The sequence below is a fragment of the Hemicordylus capensis genome, chromosome 1 (assembly GCF_027244095.1).
Source record: "Hemicordylus capensis ecotype Gifberg chromosome 1, rHemCap1.1.pri, whole genome shotgun sequence".
Lineage (NCBI taxonomy): Eukaryota > Metazoa > Chordata > Lepidosauria > Squamata > Cordylidae > Hemicordylus > Hemicordylus capensis.
Window position 1 is genome coordinate 320,981,327 of NC_069657.1, and position 18,872 is coordinate 321,000,198.

An 18,872-nucleotide genomic window follows, 5' to 3' on the forward strand; every position below is an offset into this window, starting at 1 on the left:
TGGGCAAAATACAAAGTGCTGGTTACCCCTGCTAACTGGGCAAAGAGGCACCTTTTACTGTGGTGATTCTCTTTATTTAGCAGGGGGAGAGTAACTGGCCCTATCCACCCCCAGCACAGTACTTCCAGTGACTATTGCTGGTGTCTATCTTATGTTTCGTTTTAGAATGTGAGCCCCTTGGGGACAGGGAGCCATCTTATTTATTTATTATTTCTCTGTGTAAACCGCCCTGAGCTATTTTTGGAAGGGCGGTATAGAAATCGAAATAATAATAATAATAATAATAATAATAATAATAATAATAATAATAGAAAGGCTGTGGCAGAAAAAGACCAGAATAATCCCAGTGGTCATTGGCACCCTAGGTGCAATTCCAAAACAACTTGAAGAGCACCTCAACACCATAGTGGCCACAGAAATCACCATCAGCCAATTACAAAAAACAACTTTACTAGGAACCGCCTATATTTTGCGAAGATATCTTTAATAACCAACAGTATTGATGATAAAATTCAGCCATCCCAGGTCCTTGGGAAGGACTCGATGTCTGGATAAAACAAACCAGTCAATAACACCTGTCTGACTGTGTAAACAAGAAATAATAACCTATAAAGCCCTAAATGGCTTAGGCCCTGGGTATTTAAGATAACACCTTCTTCATTATGAGCCCCACTGCTCACTGAGGTAATCTGGAGAGGTCCATCTCCAGTTGCTGCCATCTCGGTTGGTGGCCAAACAGGGACGGGCTTTCTCAGTTGTAGCCCCGAGATTGTGGAATGCTCTCCCTACTGAAATATAGTCTTTCCCATCTCTGACAATTTTTAAAAGGCATTTAAAAACCCACCTCTTCACCCAAGCTTTTTCAGCTTTTCAAATTTTTTTAATTTATTTATTTATTTATTTATTTATTTAGAATATTTCTACCCCGCCCATCCAGTCCAATACTGCTCGGGGCGATTTACAACAATAACACAGACACAGATACAAGTAATAAAATTAATTAGGTGTTTAGGTGTGAATCTGTTTTTGACTTTTAAATTGGTTTTTTTTTTAAAGTTTTGTGTATATTTTTAACTTGTTTTATGTTATTGTTAACCGCCCGAGGATTAAAGTTTGAGGTGGTGTACAAATTTAATTAATTGAATTGAATTGAACTGAACAGAGGCTGACATCCAGAGTAGCACTGCACGGGTGCAGCAGTGCTGAGTTCCAGTCGACTGCTGCATTGTTATGCAAGCAGCCCGCCACCTATGAGAAGAACCATCCGGGGGGACGGAGGGATCGGGCAGAATCACTAATGATTTGTGATGATCGCCTTTCTCCCACAGACCACCCTCTCATGAGAGTGTTAGGCCATGTTACAGCAGATGCTTCCCAGCCTGATTGCTCAGCACAAGCAAGCCGTGGCGATGGGTACCCCAGCAATACCTTACCCTGTCTTGGAGACTGCCACAAAGAAGCAGTCCAAACAGGCCCTCTTCCAGTCCTGTCGCCCACTGGAACATATCCATCTTTATTTCCCCCCAGAACAATGACCCTATTTTCCTGGGGTCACTGATAACTGGGGCTCCCCTCTCCTACAATTCCCTACAGTGGCCAATCTGCATATGCCGCAACACAGGCCCAAACCCAGGAAAACTGAAAGAGAGTTCAGATCTATTCTTTGTCCCGGTGTTTCCCTAGCCTGCCCACCTTTCCTAACTGAGTATACCAAGGGTTGTATTGTCTGAAACAGTCCATGGATATTTAATGTCTGAAGCAAGACACTGCCCTATTTGCACATAATGCAAAACCACAGTCAAATGGGGCATGGGACCACCTGGGCACATGGAGAGCCAAATTCCCCTTAGGGTGCATGATAGGGTTGCCTGTAGAGGACAGGCTCACTGAGTAAAAGTTCTATTATGCACCTGAGAGAACAGGGGCCCCACTCAAGCAGGGCCCCCTTTATTTGGCTTACCTACCTCATAAAAGCGCAGTCTGATAAGAGGACCAAAGGTCTTGGGGCCTCAGATCCTCTCCAGTGCACTGGCCATCACAATCCCTTCCTGGAGTTACACAAAAATAGTGCCTCTTGGCATTTCCCACCCCCCATTGAGGGATCTTGCATTGGGAGGGAAGTAATTCTTAAGGGCTAACCCCTGCTAACTGGGCAAAGAGGCACCTTTTACTGTGGTGATTCTCTTTATTTAGCAGGGGAAGAGTAACTGGCCCTATCCACCCCCAGCACAGTACCTCCAGTGACTGTTGCTGATGTCTATCTTATGTTTCTTTTTAGAATGTGAGCCCTTTGGGGACTGGGAGCCATCTTATTTATTTGTTATTTCTCTGTGTAAACCGCCCTGAGCTATTTTTGGAAGGGCAGTATAGAAATCGAAATAATAGTAATAATAATAATAATCCCTGTTGCCTCAAATCATGCTTGTGTGAGACTGTTTTGGTATGGGGCTCTTAATGAAGGCAGTGGTGCAATTGCTACAGAAAAAGGGCTTGCCTTTTAAAGGGATTTAAATGCCCTTTCCCTGACAAGGGTGGGCAGTCCATTCTTTCCCCAAAGGCACAATCATGCTCTGAAAGATTGTGGCCATTGGCTGTCACCCTACTGACGTTCTGACGTCTTGCCCACAGTCTGGTGATGCTAGCGCTAGGGAACTTGCTGGGATGCGGGCTCAGCAGACAAGGATGTGGGAGTGGCTTTCCTACCATGAAACCAGAAGTTGCTGGGCTGTGTTGGATGAACATCTGTGATGTGATCTGTGATCACATTTGTTATGCGATTCACAGTTACAAAAATTAACCATGCATTCAGCAAACTCCGGTTTCACATTATGTGTGAATGTGGCCATTGTTTCATCTGTTCAGCCCTGTTCATTATGACAGGGCATGCCAGGATCTGAAATCAAAACCTTCTGCATTCAAAGTAGTATCTGCAAATGAGCTAAGATCCCCACTTGTGTTCCATTTTCCTACATGGTATGAAATAAGTGTGACTGATTCCATCTGGCAAAAATTGGGAGGCACTAATGAAGCAGACAAAAGCACACACACACACACACACACACACACACACACACACACACATATTTCTGGAGCTGATTCTCAGTTTCCCCTGTAGCTATTCATGTGTGTCAAATAGAATTTTGGGAGGTGCAAGAACCATCCATAACTCCCTTGGCTTCACTTCCTTTCCTCTCTTAGCTTCCCTCGATAGCTACACATAATAGCAGCCACATTATAACCAAGTAAATGGCCATGAAGTTCCCCATGCAGAAGCATTATGATAGGCCTCTGTGTATGTTGCTTATTGAATGTGCGAGTGGGAGTGAAATGTTTGAGGGTTGTTTGGAATAAAGATTTTATATATAGCAGGAAACACAGGACAGAATAACACCTGTAGCAACACTCTTGAAAGTAATTGCACAATATATAGTAGAAAAACAACTCAAAGCCATTTTGATATGATTCCTAGCAATTTATTTGTTTTTTACTTTAAAAATTACATTCAGTAACTGAGGCAGATCAATTTTTATGGTTATAAAATTGATTTACTATTTTATCTTTGAAAGGTGGTGAGGAAGAGTCTATGATGGATGGTGCTCCAGTATAATCAATTAATTATAAACGAAGATAAAGAGGCAATGTTATTAACTTGGGAATGGTAACAGATTACACATCAGAAAATGTGCCTCCCACTAGAACTGCAAAACTAATTCAGAAATCTGAAAAGTGGAGTTTCTGATCTATTTCCCGCCACATAATTATATTTAGAAAGGTGAAAAACTGAAGATCGGGGTCTTCTTTTCCCATAGCATTACTCTAAGCCTGCATGAGTTGAGGATGAAAAGTAGGTTTGCAATATGTGGCAGTTGCTGTAGAAGTGTTTAAGATACTCCTTTTTTCATAAACATAGCATGATATTGGAGGTTATCTCACAGAGGAAGCTTGTTTGGATAAAACATATCTGAATCTCACAGTGAACTCTGGGGTCCCCTGAGTAATTCAGAAGAGAATTACTCCTGGTGGAATTACTAGAAACTGCTGTAGATCCAGAAAGGATATGGGCAGCTTTTCCTCTGTGCTAGACTTAATTAGACTTGCACTAAGATCATATCTTAATAATGTCAGCAGTATATGTTGCTGCCCCCTCCCCACCAAGTCCTGCTATGCTGCCTCATCGTGGCGGCGGCGGGTGTTCCTGGGAGGGATGAGTGAAGTACGCCAGGAGGTATACTCCCAGTAGGGTCACCCAAAGCATGAAGGTCATCCCAGATGCCCAGCTAAAGCAAGCAGGCATCTGTATTGGGCAGCAGCAATATAGGAAGGTGCTGGAGGTAGACTATCACTTCAGTGACAACAGCAAAGTCATCCTTTCATACTGCGCAGAAGGAGGCAACAGTAAACCACTCCTGTATTTTACCAAGAAAACCACATGGATAGACAAAATGGAATGATTGTGGATGTAGTGCTGGATGATGGGCCCCTCTGGTTGGATGGTACTCAACATGCTACTGAGGAAGAGCTGAGGATATCTCAGAGTACCGATGATGTTTAAGAGGCGGTTAGACTAAAGCCTTTTGGACGTCTAGCAGCTGATGTTGCCATGCAGGAAAAGGAAATCCGAATCTGCAAAGACAGAATTCCAATGGGAACGTTGAACATAAGAAGCATGAATATGGGAAAGCTCGACACAGTGAAAGATGAAATGAATTGACTACAGATTGACATATTGGGCATAAGTGAATTAAAGTGGACTTGAACAGGACACTTTTAGCCAGAAAATCATACCGTCTACCAGGCGCGGGCCATGAATGTCGCCCAGCAGCCCCCGTGGCGGGGAATCGCTTCCGCCACTCACCTGGCTGCTGGTGGGGGTTTGCCTCCGTGAGAGCCAGGTAAGTGGCGGAAGCGATTCCCCGCTGTGGGGGCTGCTGGGCGGCACGGAGCACTGGCTCCGTTTACACTTAAAGAAGCCGCCCGCCGCCCCGCCCCCCGGAGGCGCGTTCACAGCCTCCGTCTACTACGAAGGACACAAGAAACAAAGAAGGAATGGTGTTGCTTTCATAGTCAGGAAGGATATAGCAATGATAGTACTTGGGTATAAGGCAGTCAGTGTCCAACTAATATAATTAGATTTCATGGACAACCCATGACAGTTCTTCAAGTCTATGCCTCAACTACTGATGCAAAAGAAGAGGAAATTGATTAGTTTTATGCTCAAGTTAAGTCTGAAATTGACAGAACATGCAAACAGGATGTGATGCTGGTGGTTGGAGACTAGAATGCCAAATTTGGAATTGTAAAGAGGAAAACAAAGTCAGACTGTATGGCCTAGGAAACAGAAATGAAGCAGGAGAACAACTTAATAGTTTTTGTCAAGCCAATGATCTTTTCATTGCTAACACATTCTTCATACATCCATACAGCCATTCTTCATACAGACTATACACATGGACTCCACCAGATGGAGTACACAGAAATCAAAATGATTACATTATTGATGCAACGAGGTGGAAGAGCTCAGTTATAGCAGCAAAAATGTGGCCATGGGCCGATCGTGGAACAGATCACGGACTGCTCATGTGCAAGTTCCAAGTCAAGCTAAAGCAGAAAAACAAAGCTATTCAGCTTCCATGATATGATCTTGAGAATGTACCCACCATTTTCAAGGAGAACATCAGGAACCACTTTGGAGTTCTGAACTTAATTGATAGGGAACCAGAGGAACTGTGGAATGAAATCAAAGAAGTTGTTAATGATGAATGTGAAACAATACTGCCAAAGACCAAGAAACAGAAGGAAGCAAAATGGATGTCAGAACGGACAGTGGGAATTGCCAAAAAGAGGAGAGAAGCCAACGTCAAGAAGGATAATGACCTCAAGAAGCAACTTCATAGGGAATTTCAGAAAGCTGTTAGAAGAGACAAGGAGCAGTACTACAATGACATCAGTAAAGACCTTGAGGATGGAAATAGACATGGAAAAACAAGTTTTCCAAAATATCTCTGAACTCAGAAGAAGGTTCCAACCTTGAATTAGTATGTTAAGGGATGCCAAAGGACAGATAGTAACTGATTCAGAGAAGGAGAAGGAGCTTACTGAAAATCTGTACAGCAGGGATGTCAACATCCAAAATACTCTAGAAGATATTCCCTACTTGCAAGAACCTCTAGTACACGAAGATGAATCCACACTCTGGTCATTACCAAGTCCACACTCTGGTCATTACCAAGTCAATAGGCTACAGGAATTGATGGAAAAGCTATAGAAAATAGGGCCAGCAACAGAAGATGAATCAGTCGAGGCTCTAACCAAACTATGCCAGCAAATCTGGAGAACGACACAGTGGCCACCAGATTGGAAGAGGTCAGTCTACATACCCATATCAAAGAAAGGAGACTTAACAGATTGCACAAACAATCACACAATATCCATAATTTCACATGCTCAGGGTCATCCAACAGAGATTAGAGCCCTGCGTGGAAAGGGAAATGCAAGATGTTCAAGCTGGTTTCAGAAAAGACCGAGGAAAAAGAGACATCATTGCTGATGCACACTGGATAATTGAGAAAGCCAAATAATACCAAAAAGAAGACAATAGGTGCTTTATTTTTATTTATGTATTTGTGTATGTATGTATGTATGTATGTATTTCTGTATTTATTTATTTAACACATATTTATACCGCCCAAAATGCAAGTTATCTGTGCGGTTTACAACAATTTCTTTGTGGATTTCTGTATTGACTACAGAAAAGTCTTTGATTGAGTCGACCATGTCAAGTTGTGGAATATCCTTACGAAAATGGCCATCCCAGAATATCTCATTGTTCTCATGAGAAACCTATACACAGGACAGGAAGCTACTCTATGTGTGTGCACTCCCTCTGGAGTGAAGCAATGCAGCTTATCCCCTACATCCACCCCCCCTACTCCCACCCAGGGAATAGGAGGAGGCAGTGAGGGTTGAGCAGAGCTTTTGGATCTCTGATGGAGGTCACAATGACACCAGAGAGCCTCCTGACAGTCAACAAATGTCCCCAGGCCCGGAGGGTCAGGGGGCCCATAAGGCTCTCCCTGGCTTGGGGATGGGGTGTGCCCTGCCACTGCTGCCCTTTGCATCGGGTCCCTCCTCCTTGATCCTTTCTCCCCAGTGACTTCCCTTCTCCCCCTCTTTCTCCTCATCCGGGAACCCACTTCTGCCAGCCCTTTTGCCTTCAGGAGCTGCGGCTCTCCCTCTGTCATCTCCCCACTTCTGGGTCCTCCTTCCCGTTCTCCTCCACCCAAGGTAAAGGCAGGGGTATTGCCACCAGAGTGGCTGTGGGCATATGGGCAGAGTGCTCCCACCAGGGTGAGAACGGCTGTCTCACTTCTTCCACCCATCCCCATGGTGGAACAAGCAGCAGGCAGGCCAGGGAGGGAGAGAGCTCACACCAGTTGCCCCGACAAGGAGAGGTCAAGGCTCCAGCTGAGAGGGAGGGAGAGAGATGCACCCTGCTGGACTCGATGGCGGCTGCTGACTGAGCAGGGGTCATCACACTTTGCTAATTGCCTTGCCCCCTTGCATATGACATCAGATGCAGGGGGCATGGCTTTGGGTTCTGGGGTGTGTGTGTGCTTTGCACATGTGATGGAGGCCCCCTGCCTGTACTTTGTTCCCTGTCCTCCCCCCTGCCCCGGGAAGTTTTCTATGCCCTGTCCAACTGTATGAGTTCTGTCATTCTGATATATTAGACCCAAATTGTTGCACAGCCCTACCAAACATACTTCTTGGGGTATGTTGGTTAATGACAGAGCAATTTGATATTTGAGTTTCAAACATTCTTTGCCACTGAAGAAACGGCAGCCATTGAAGTTGCTCAGTTTTGTAGTGAGGTCAGTGTTCAAGATCCACAACTGGCATCACTTACCAAGCAGACTGGATGAAATAAAAACGAGAAACATTTATGGCACCAGAATCCCAGTTTCTGAGTGCTTCCAAAAACAGCCAAATATCAGCTTAGTTTGTAACATTTTGAGCTTTGGATAGCAGTCAGTACCTCAAACATTTATTCAGTACTTGAGGTAGCAATTTATTCAATGAATGAAGTGAAATTGTGTCTAATTAGTTCTTGAGAGGTAAGGTGAAATCTGTCCTATTAATTCTTAAGAGGTAAGGTTTTCATGATGAAAGAAACAGCAGATTTGGTCCTGCAGAGGGTAGAAGCATCCTGTACAACCTTGCGGGGAGAGAGAGGTTGGGAGGAGAAATCCAGGCCTTTTGAGAGAGAGAGAGAGAGAGAGAGAGAGAGAGAGCAGTTCAAAGCACGGAAATGGCTAAAATAGCTAAAGCCATTCTTGTTTCTGGAGCAGACAAAAGGTGGGGGTACCATTTAATATTGCTTTTCCTTAACATGCATTAGGAAGTGCTCAGAAGATTAACATCTATGCAACCTGAGAACTGTCAGAGGCAGATCTCTTTAACTCCCACTCACACATTTAGGCAATCAGTTTATTGTGGGGTTGTCTCAGACATATATCTGACATCTCTAAGTTACATAGATGTGCATCTTCCAGCTGCTTCCTGGCAAGTTTCTCAGGACCATGTGTTGGGAAGGAACATGAAAAGTGGCCCTTAGGACTGAGCTATAAAAGTGCTGTGTAAGTGATTCATCACAACTTTTCATTTTATGTACAGATGTAAGCATAAGGTTTCCACAGATATGAAGATACTCACAGAAAGAGGCAGATGTTTGTATTCCTAATGCTGGATTGTCCTTCAGATTTTGATGGATGTTCTGAAGCCACATTTATCACAGAGTTACTCGATAGCTATTACTTGACTACTAGGAATGAAAAACAAATTACAGAAAATATATTGGCTAACATGTGGAACACTTGTTTTCTGACACATAGAAGTGCCAGCCTGTGTTCTTCTACACTAACTGAGAAAAAAAAATTACATGGCCTAGAAAAGCTAGTTTTGATCACAATGTAAAAAGAATTTCAGCTGTTGCATTACCTTAATTGGATTTGTAATGCATTTGTAAATGGAGCAGTACCTTTCGCTCCGCTTCAAGAATATGCGAAGGTTTAAAAACAATACAGCTGAATGCATTTACAGTATTCACTGGAAGTTGTCAGGGGATATTTGAACATTTCCTAAAAGGAAAGTTCAACAATGCCTGTTTGTGTAGGAGAGCTAAAAAGATTGATGTTGGATGGCACAGTATGTTTTCAACCTGGTCAATCAAAGTGTGTAAGCACATGTTTCATATTTTTATTATCTGTGTGTGCATTGGGATGCATGACCTATGGAAAGCAACTTGTAGCCAAGAGATGAGGTCTTTTTCACCAGAACAAGACAAGCATCGTCATCAGGAACCATGCAAGGAATCAAAATCCAGCTGGAAAGCACAGACAAAGGAATAGACAGGCCTTGCCAAGTGTGGATCAAGAAGAGAGGCTTGGCAGAGCATCACACCAGAACAGTCCAGCTGTATGAAATATTCACATTTTTACAAGACTGCAGTATGGTTCAACTTGAAGCTTGAAAGGATGTTATTGCGAAGCATTAAAAAAGAAGCAGCTCCATAGACATCTCAGAAGATTGCAGGATTGGAGGTAACCCTAGACCACAAGCTTACTGAATATTCAGTAGACCCATTTTCAGATGAATTTCGAACAGCAACCCTCCACCCTCCCCTGCACACACACTTTAACTGCAGCAGGGACACATTGTGACGGATCATGAAAGGGAATAAGTGGGGTGTGGGATGGTGCTAATGAGGCTGCACAACTGAACTGAAGCACAATGTAGAAGTCTTTCAGTCTGGAGACAGCCACCTACTTGCTCCAAGGTTGTCCCAAAATGTCACCTACATCTGGAGGCTTTCAAGCATTGAAACATTGCAGTGGTTTCAATCCACAATCGATAGACAGACAGGCAGGCAGACAGAGATGAGTGGCCAAAAAGAACCCTGGTGCAACCACATGGATGGATATGATAAACTAGGGTATATCTTGGCCAACATCCAAACTAACAAGGCACTTGTGTTGCTAATGCTGTGCTGATGTTACAGGAGGAGAGGCAATTTTCATCCATCTCCTGTTTCCTCTGAAGTCCACTGTGTCTACAGAGAACATGTCCCTGAAGGTTGCACAAGCTATAGAAGGAAGGAGAAATCGACAAAGATTGCCCGTCCTCCCTGGTAGCACCAGCACAAAATTGCTGTACCACACTTCATTACTCTGGATGTCAGCCACAGTCTCTTTCCTCTTCTACTGACCTTTGCAAACTGCCCCTACCTGTTGCCTAGGTGGAAGCAAACTATTATTGTAACTTAGAATTTGAGTGATTGGTGTGCTTCTGCTTCTGTTTACTGTGGATTGAAGAAGAAGAAATTGAAAAAAATTCTCTTTGCTTTCTCTAGAAAGGATTACTTAACACTTTCCTTAGTAATTTCTAAATAGAGGCCTGTTTGCCACTGTTATGAGTAAGCGGGATGCAAGGAAATAATCCTGTGGTACTGAATGTCTGATTTACATGCCATTTTTAATGGGAAAAGAGGTTGTGAAGGTGCTTTATTCTTTAGATATCTCCAGTGTCTAGTAACATCAGAGACTGTGAGAGTAAAGTAACTTTATACCAGAGCCAGCCATGTTCCCCTAAATAAGAATACACTTGGGTGAATGTGTGCCTCATGGCTGCACAACTGAGCAATTCATGATAGCACAGCATTCCAAGGAGTGATGTTCTATTCTTACAAATGGAAGCCATTAGCATCGTATTTTGTTTTTCTGAGGTAACTGTTTAAAAGCAAATGATTACACTGCTATCATACAATGAGTTTCTTCAAGGTTTGGCTTAGTTGTTATCTTGACTCATATTTTTAGATTATAGCCTGACTGTTGACCCAGGGAGTGGGAGAGATAATCTAAAAAAAAGTGAGTTGTGGGTAGATTCCAAATATATTCCTTTCTCTAATCAAATGAATGAGTAATTTTAATATTTTAGCTAATTTCATAGCTTCATACCAGTCCTGGATTTGCGACAGTATTGCAGATTTTTCATTTTGATGTCACAAAGTACATAGCTGAGGTTTCACACATTACAGCATATGGTGAAAATTGGATGCCTGAGTGCACCCCTCTTATATAGGAGGAAGATGTGCAAATTCCTATTTAGATTGGACAATATGTTTCATTTTAAATATTAGAAAAAGCTAAAGCACTTGTTGCTTTTTTAAGGCCTGATCAACTTAGGCCCCCCAGCTGTTTTTGAACTACAATTCCCATAATCCCCAGCCACAGTGGCCAATAGCCAGGGATTATGGGGATTGTAGCCAACATCTGCAGGAGGGCCGAAGCTGAGCAGCCCTGGAAGACAACTAAGGGGTTTATAACGTTATGAACTGTGTGAAAAGAGTGCATAGGGGGAAAAATTGACTCTTTCATAATATTATAATTATGAATCCCTAATCAATTGGGTAATTAGGGATTACGCAATCAAACTGATTCATAGTTGAGTCAGGACAGATAAAAGAAAGTACGTCCTCACACAAAGCAAAATTAACTTCCAGAATTCACTCCCATGGGATCTTTTGACAGCCATTAGCTTAGTTGGTAAAAAAGAAATAATAAGGGGCAGTGCATGTGAAATCTGATTCTTATCAGCCATAATAACTAAGGGTCGGTCAGCTTTGCATAAATAATATCCAAGCAGAAATCCATCAGTCAGACACTGGGCAAAATGCACTCTTGTCCATGTAAGCTTATGCCAGAATAAATCTGTTAGTTTTTTAAATGCCTCAGGACTCTTTGGGATCAAGGCCTGTCTCACCAGAAGATTTGATTGAAGGAGAAGAGTAATACAGGAGTAGGCACGTCATAAAATACACTGGGCCAAGGCCATAAAGACCCTGCATGACTGACAAGGTACTTAGAATGGAATTTTTTCCAGTGGCATAAACCTGTACCAATAACAAACAAGTATGCCGTACAGTGTGTGTAACCTATGCTCACATCACAGTCATTGCCATAAGCAGTGTAAACAGTATGTAGAAAAACTGTGGGTATATATGGCTATGGAATCTAACATGTAATTTATCAGACTCCCAAATATTCTTCATGAATACTGGCCCACAGGGGTTAACTACAAGTTGCACACAAAGGTGTGTAATGGAAACCCAAGGTTGTATTGTAGTTTTTCTAAGAAATGGGTTTGGAGGGATTTTGAGTGGAGAAGTGTCACATGAGAAATGTTGTTTAGCCTTTCTCCTCACCATTGTTTAGCCTCTCCAAACTGCCCCACAAACATCTAAAACACAAATAAACACTTATTTTGAACCCCACATAGACCAAAGGCTATGTGAGGAGGGGGGACAATCTGAAATTCATAAATGGTAAATGGAGAAAGGCTTAAGCACCCTTCCACCACTTGCCACTCAAGTCACTCCCAACACAGTTTTTCTGTTACAGCAACAATGTTGAGGCTGTTATGCACATTTGTGTATAATGGATAGCCCTTTAATAGTGCTAGTATTACAGGGAAGCAAGAAGGGAGCCAGTCCCCTTACATGTTTGTCCCAGGCCCCATAACAACTAATTTTGGAAGACTACTGGGGGTTGGGGAGAGACCGTGAATTGAGTGAAGTCAGTAAGCTGGGCTTGTGGATTTTATTAAGGACTTCCTACCTCCCCACCCCCAATCAGCCACAATAAATTGTAGCTGGGGATGATGAGAGTTGTAGTTCAGCAACATCTGGAGTACCACAGGTTGGGAAACCCTGCTTTAAAGCAAGCAAAGAAAAGGCTTTGGTCGTGCTCTCCTTGCCAGGTGACCAACTAATTATTCCTCTCTGTCAAGCCTCCTCTCCCAGTCAAGTTCTCCATGAATTGCAGAGAATTCAAGGGGGCATAGGAAGTGTCTGTCTCCCCCCTTCATGAGTTGCACCTGCTCAGAAACAGTCTCCTTGCATTTTTGTAAGCAAGAGCTGTGGCAACAAGGATATTTGCATAGCTGTTCTGTCCTTGCCTGAGGGCTGTTATCACTGAGATGTGTTTCCCTGGGTTTGATATCACCTTCCTAGTTAATGAGGCTGTTCTCACACACAGCCTAACCCAGGCTAGGGTTAGCCCAGTCTGGGTTAGGCTGTGCATGAGAACCACTGGGATCGGGCCCAATGCTGGGAGCGGGTAGCACCACCTAGCCCCGCTTCTGAGCCTGGCTGTTAGCCGAGGCTACGAGTTTGTATGTTCGCTGGGGCTATGTTTAGCCCCAGCAGACAGAGACAAGTGCCTAGAGCACCTGTCTCTTGGAGAAATCCCCCAATGCTTTGTGCATGTGTCATGTGGTGCATTGTGGGACTGCATCCCAGCCTCTGGAGCTCCGTGCTGCAAGCCCATAGCGCAGATCATCTGGGAGCACATCCGTGCTCACCGCCTCATTCACCTGGTCGTGTGAACGATCTCCTTGTCTAAGGCATGAAGGAGTGAAGCCAGAACACAAGGATTTCTTTCAGGCAGGCTTAACACGTTGTTTGATTTCACGGAGAATTGCTATTTAATTGTTTGCACAAATAATTTGTTCAGAAAGTGGACCTATGACCATTCCATGTTTGTGAGACTTGAAATCAGAAATAACAATTCTTTTAAAAACCACAGTGACCAGAATTCTCACAGAAGCCACATTTCTAGGAGACAGGGAGTGAGATAATTTGTGTCAGTCATAGAAGAGATCCTGAGGCAGAAAGATAAGGAAACCTCTTCATTGGACAATGTATTTTCTCTCCAGAACATAGAAGTTTTTAAACTTTTTTTTCCTTTGCAGTTTTTCGGGACAGAGGCTTGGGGACACTGGTGTAGCTAGCAGGATGGGAACCCCATGTTCGCCCCCCAATGGTGTAGCTATAATTGAGCAAAAGGGTTCAAAGAACACGGGCCCCCAGTTCCTGAGGGCCGTCCAGGTCCACCCCTCCCTATTTTTCTCATTATCTCCCACATTCTGGGGGGCCACCAGAAAGAGGGATGAACACAGGCCCCCTCTCCAATAGCTATGCCCCTGTCGCCCCCGTCCCAGTGGCCCTGCGGGCTTACACACAGAACATGAGTGCACCAGCAACACCTCCATGAACATGACATAATACACAAGGGGGCGTGGCTAGAGCCCTAGATGGGCCACACGAACCATCAGGAGCTAAATTCTTAAAATGCACCTTTACTCAGGAAGTAAGATTACATTTAAGCCTGCAGTCTTAGGCATCCATTCTTAGAAGTAAGACCAACTGAAATTTTGATGAGATTGAATCACATGTGGCTACTAGAAAGCTCAACTTGGCTAGTAAACTGACTTATTTGTGGACTTTTCATAATGCTGGTAATATTATTACATTTAAAGCCTGCAAATGCAAAATGGATCAGGAAATTTCATCTTCTCAAGAGCTCTGTAAGACAGGAGCCCTGTTCAAGCATTTGGTTGAATACACATAGAAGGAGAAAGGAATGGGGTTGCAGATGGTAGCCTTCCTCTGCCCCTACATGGACTCATCAGAAGGTCTGAAAGAACAGTACAAACTGATGGTGCGTAGGCTCTGTATATGAGATGGCAGTCCCTTGAATGGGCAGAATCCATGATCGTGTGGATACTCTACACATGTATAGTTTGTTATGTGAACAAGAGGTGGGGCCAGTGAGTGCATGTGGACTTATTCCTACTCTCCCAATGTATGAACATTCAGATGAGTCTGAACAGTTCCATGGTTTTATCCAAGACTATCCAATGAGTCTCACAGCTAAGCGAGAGAACTTGTCCATGGCTTTCCTACATTCAAACTCCCAAATTTAGCCACTCCAAACAGTATGCAATGGATTTAGGACATGCAAAGAGTGTTCACACATACAGCCTAATGCAGGCTAGAGCAGCTCAGCCTGGGTTAGGCTGCACATGTGAAGCGCTGAGAGTGAAGTCACTCCTGGCACTGCCCCTACATCAGGACCGTTTAAAAACAAAACAAAACTGGGGTTTAGCTGAGGTTAAGCAAACCTGTAGTTCACTTAACCTTGGCCAGCAATCATCTGGGCAATTGCCACGGGATTAAATGGCTTTCCCCCAGCCCACTGCTATTTAAGGCAGCAGGCTAGGGGGAAAGGAGTGGCCACACCAAGTGCAACAACTGCTCTAATGAAGCAGCTGTCAACAATCTGGCCACCCAGAAGGGAAGTCTAGGAAGATAGTCCACAGTACAAACTGGGCTGCAGAAGCAAAACACGGCTCGGGAATAGTTCTCTCTATCTGGCTTGGGCTGAAAACTGTCGACACAAGGGTTGACAAATGTTGTCTTCCAGTGACTAACCAAGCTGCTTTATAGTCCAAGCTGATAACTCTCAGCTGGCAGGGATTCAAGGCTTATCAGCCCTCTGCAAGAGGCATTTACTTCTCCTGATAGTTTCCAGCTGTGTTTTTCATCTTGTGACACGCCTCTGTTGTGGAGTCAGTGGGGGTTGCCTGCACAGATCATCTTCTGATTTGTCCGTCACTGTCTCTGCTGCCTCAGACTGCTATGCCTGCTCTGAACCATCAGCCGGACCTTTCTCAGCCATCTCTTGGGAACTGACAGCCAGGCTCTGCCCCTCAGGCACCCCTGCATCAGCTGAATGGCTGTCAGCTTCCCCTTCCTCCTCGCTATCTGAGAGCGAGGGCGTGACAGCAGCTGCCAGAGTTGTGCCCCGGGGCACCCTGGGATATGGGAGGGGGAAGTCCTCTGGCTCCCAACGTTTCCCTTCACTGTGCTGCCACTCATATGGGTGTGAGGCACAGCAAATGGAACGATGCTTGTCTGCGGGGGTAGCAGGTGAGTTCCTGTCTTCCCCTCAGCCCTGGGGAGCGTGCGGCTGAGGTCGTGTGCATGACCGTAAGTGATTACATTTGCAAAGCAATGTGCTGTATACTTTAATGCACCTAGTCAACCTCACCAAGGTCAACAACAATAGCTCTTTCAGGGTCACACTAAATATATATATATATATATATATATATATATATATATATATATATATATATGAGAGAATATCCGCAGCCCAGTTCTAGGCAACTTACTTGGAAGTAAGGGTCATTATGCTCAACGGAGGTTTAATGTAAGCATATTTTTATTTATTTATTTTTATTTATTAAAACATTTTTATACCGCCCAAAACTTACGTCTCTGGGCAGTTTACAACAGAATAAAAACAAAGTAAAACATTCATTAAGACAAAAATGGGGAGGAAAAAACCACACACATTACAACAATTTAAAAATTTAAAAATAGTATTTTTAAAACAGTATCAAAACCACTAAAACAACATTAATTAAAAGCCTGGATGAGGAGATGTGTTTTTAAAGATTTTTTAAAAGCTGTCAGAGATCGGGAGGCTCTTATTTTACTAGGGAGCGTATTCCAGAGCCTTGGGACAGCAGCAGAGAAGGCCTGTCCCTGAGTGACCACCAGACGAGCCAGTGGCAGCTGCAGACAGACCTCTCCAGCAGATCTCAGTGGGCGGTGGGGTTCATGATGAAGAAGGCGTTCTCTTAAATACCCAGGGCCCAAACTGTTTAGGGCTTTATAGGTTATAACCAGCACCTTGTATTTTGCCTGGAAACATATCGGCAGCCAGGGTAGCTCCTTCAATATAGGAGTTATATGGTCTCTCAGAGATGACCCAGAGACCAGCCTGGCCACCACATTCTGGACCAACTGTAGTTTCCTGACTATGTACAAAGGTAGCCCCACATAGAGTGCATTACAATAACCCAGTCTGGAGGTTACCAGCAGATGTACCACTGTTTTGAGCTCGTTCACCTCAAGAAATGGACGTAGCTGGCGTATCAGCCGAAGCTGATAGAAGGCACCTCGGGCCACTGCCTCAACCTGGGAGACCAGGGAGAGGCTTGGATCCAGAAGCACCCCTAGACTGCGTACCTGTTCCTTCTGGGGAAGTGTGACCCAGAACAGGCAGATCAAAATCGTCTCTCGAGTTCCGACCCTGCACAATGAGTACCTCCATCTTAGCCGGATTCAGTCTCAGTTTGTTAACCCTCATCCAGCCCATCACCGACACCAGGCAGGCATTTAGGGAGGTTATGCCCTCTCCCGATGATGCTGACATGGAGAAAAAGATTTGGGTGTCATCAGCATACTAATAGCACCTTGCACCAAATCTCCTGATGATCTCTCCCAATGGTTTCATGTAGATGTTAAACAACACTGGAGACAATATGGAGCCCTGGGGCACACCATAGAAGAGTACAGATTTTGAAGAACAGCAGTCTCCAAGGGACACCATTTGGAACCTGACCAAGAGGTAGGAGCGGAATCACTGCAAAGCAGTGCTTCCAACTCCCAACCCCCTCAGATGCTCCAGAAGTATACTATGGTCGATAGTATCGAAAGCCGCCGAGAGGTCCAGAAAGACCAACAGAGTCACACTTCCTCTGTCAATTGACAAATGGAGATCATCCATCAGGCTGACCAAGGCAGTCTCCACCCCATAGCCAGCCCGAAAGCCAGTTTGAAATGGGTCAGGATAATCAGTTTCTTCCAAGACTGTCTGGAGCTGGGAGGCCACCACCCACTCAATTACCTTGCCCAGCCATGGATGATTGGAGACAGGCCTGTAGTTGTTCAGGTCCGAGGGATCCAGGGTAGGCTTCTTCAGAAGCGGTCTAATAATTGCCTCCTTAAGACAAGGAGGAATCCTACCTTCCCTCAGAGATGCATTTATAATCTCTACCAGGCCTTCTACAACAACTCCCCTGCCAGATAATATAAGCCATGTCGGGCAAGGGTAAAGAGAACAGGTGGTAGGCCGCACCATTCCAATCAGCTTTTCCACATCCTCAGGAGTCACAAACTGGAACTGATCCAACCTAATCACACAAGAGGAGTCACTGGACACCTCCACATCAGTCACTGAAGTAATTGTGGAGACGGAGTCTAAGTTGGCCCGAATACGAGAGATTTCCCCCACAAAGAATTCATTAAACACATCACAGCGGGTAATCGATGGTTCCAGATTCTAATTCAAAGGAGGAGGGGTACTCACTAGCCCTCTCACAACCCTGAACAACTCTGCTGGACGTGAACTTGTGGATGCAATACGGGCAGAAAAGAATCACTTCTTTGCCGCACGTATCACCTGAGCATAGGTCTTCAAATGAGCTCTATGTTGCAATCTGTCGGATTCAAGCTGAGTCTTTCTCCACTTGCGCTCCAGTCATCTACCTTGCCACTTCAGCCCCCGTAGTTCTTCCGTATACCAAGGGGCCAATTTTGAAGCGTGTCGGAGAGGATGCTTAGGAGCAATCATGTCTACTGCCCCAGTGAGTTTGCTGTTCCAATTCTCCACCAGGACATCAAAAGCATCGCCAGCAGAGCCAACACTAAATCCCTCCAAGGCTTCTTGAAATCCTATTGGATCCAATAACCTTCTCGGGCAGATCATTTTAATAGGTCTCTCGCCCCTGCGAAGGTGGGAAGTGATTGTGAGTCCAACCTTAACCAGATGGTGGTCCGTCCATGACAATGGGGAAATCACAGGATTCCCCACCCACGGAACACCACCCTGATCAGAGTAAAAGACCAAATCAAGCATGTGACCAGCTATGTGCGTCGGCCCCGAGACCACTTGGGATATGCCCATAGTTGTCATGGCTGCTATGAACTCCCAAGCCGCCCCGGACAAATTGGTCCCAAAGTAAACATTGAAGTCCCCCAGCACCACAAGCCTGGGGGACTCCGACACCAAGTCCGAGACGAAGTCCGTCCGTTCAGTTAGGGACTCGGTTGAGCAGCGGGGCAATCAGTACACTAACAGAAGTCCCAGTCTATTCCTTGTCCCCAGACTTAAGTACACACATTC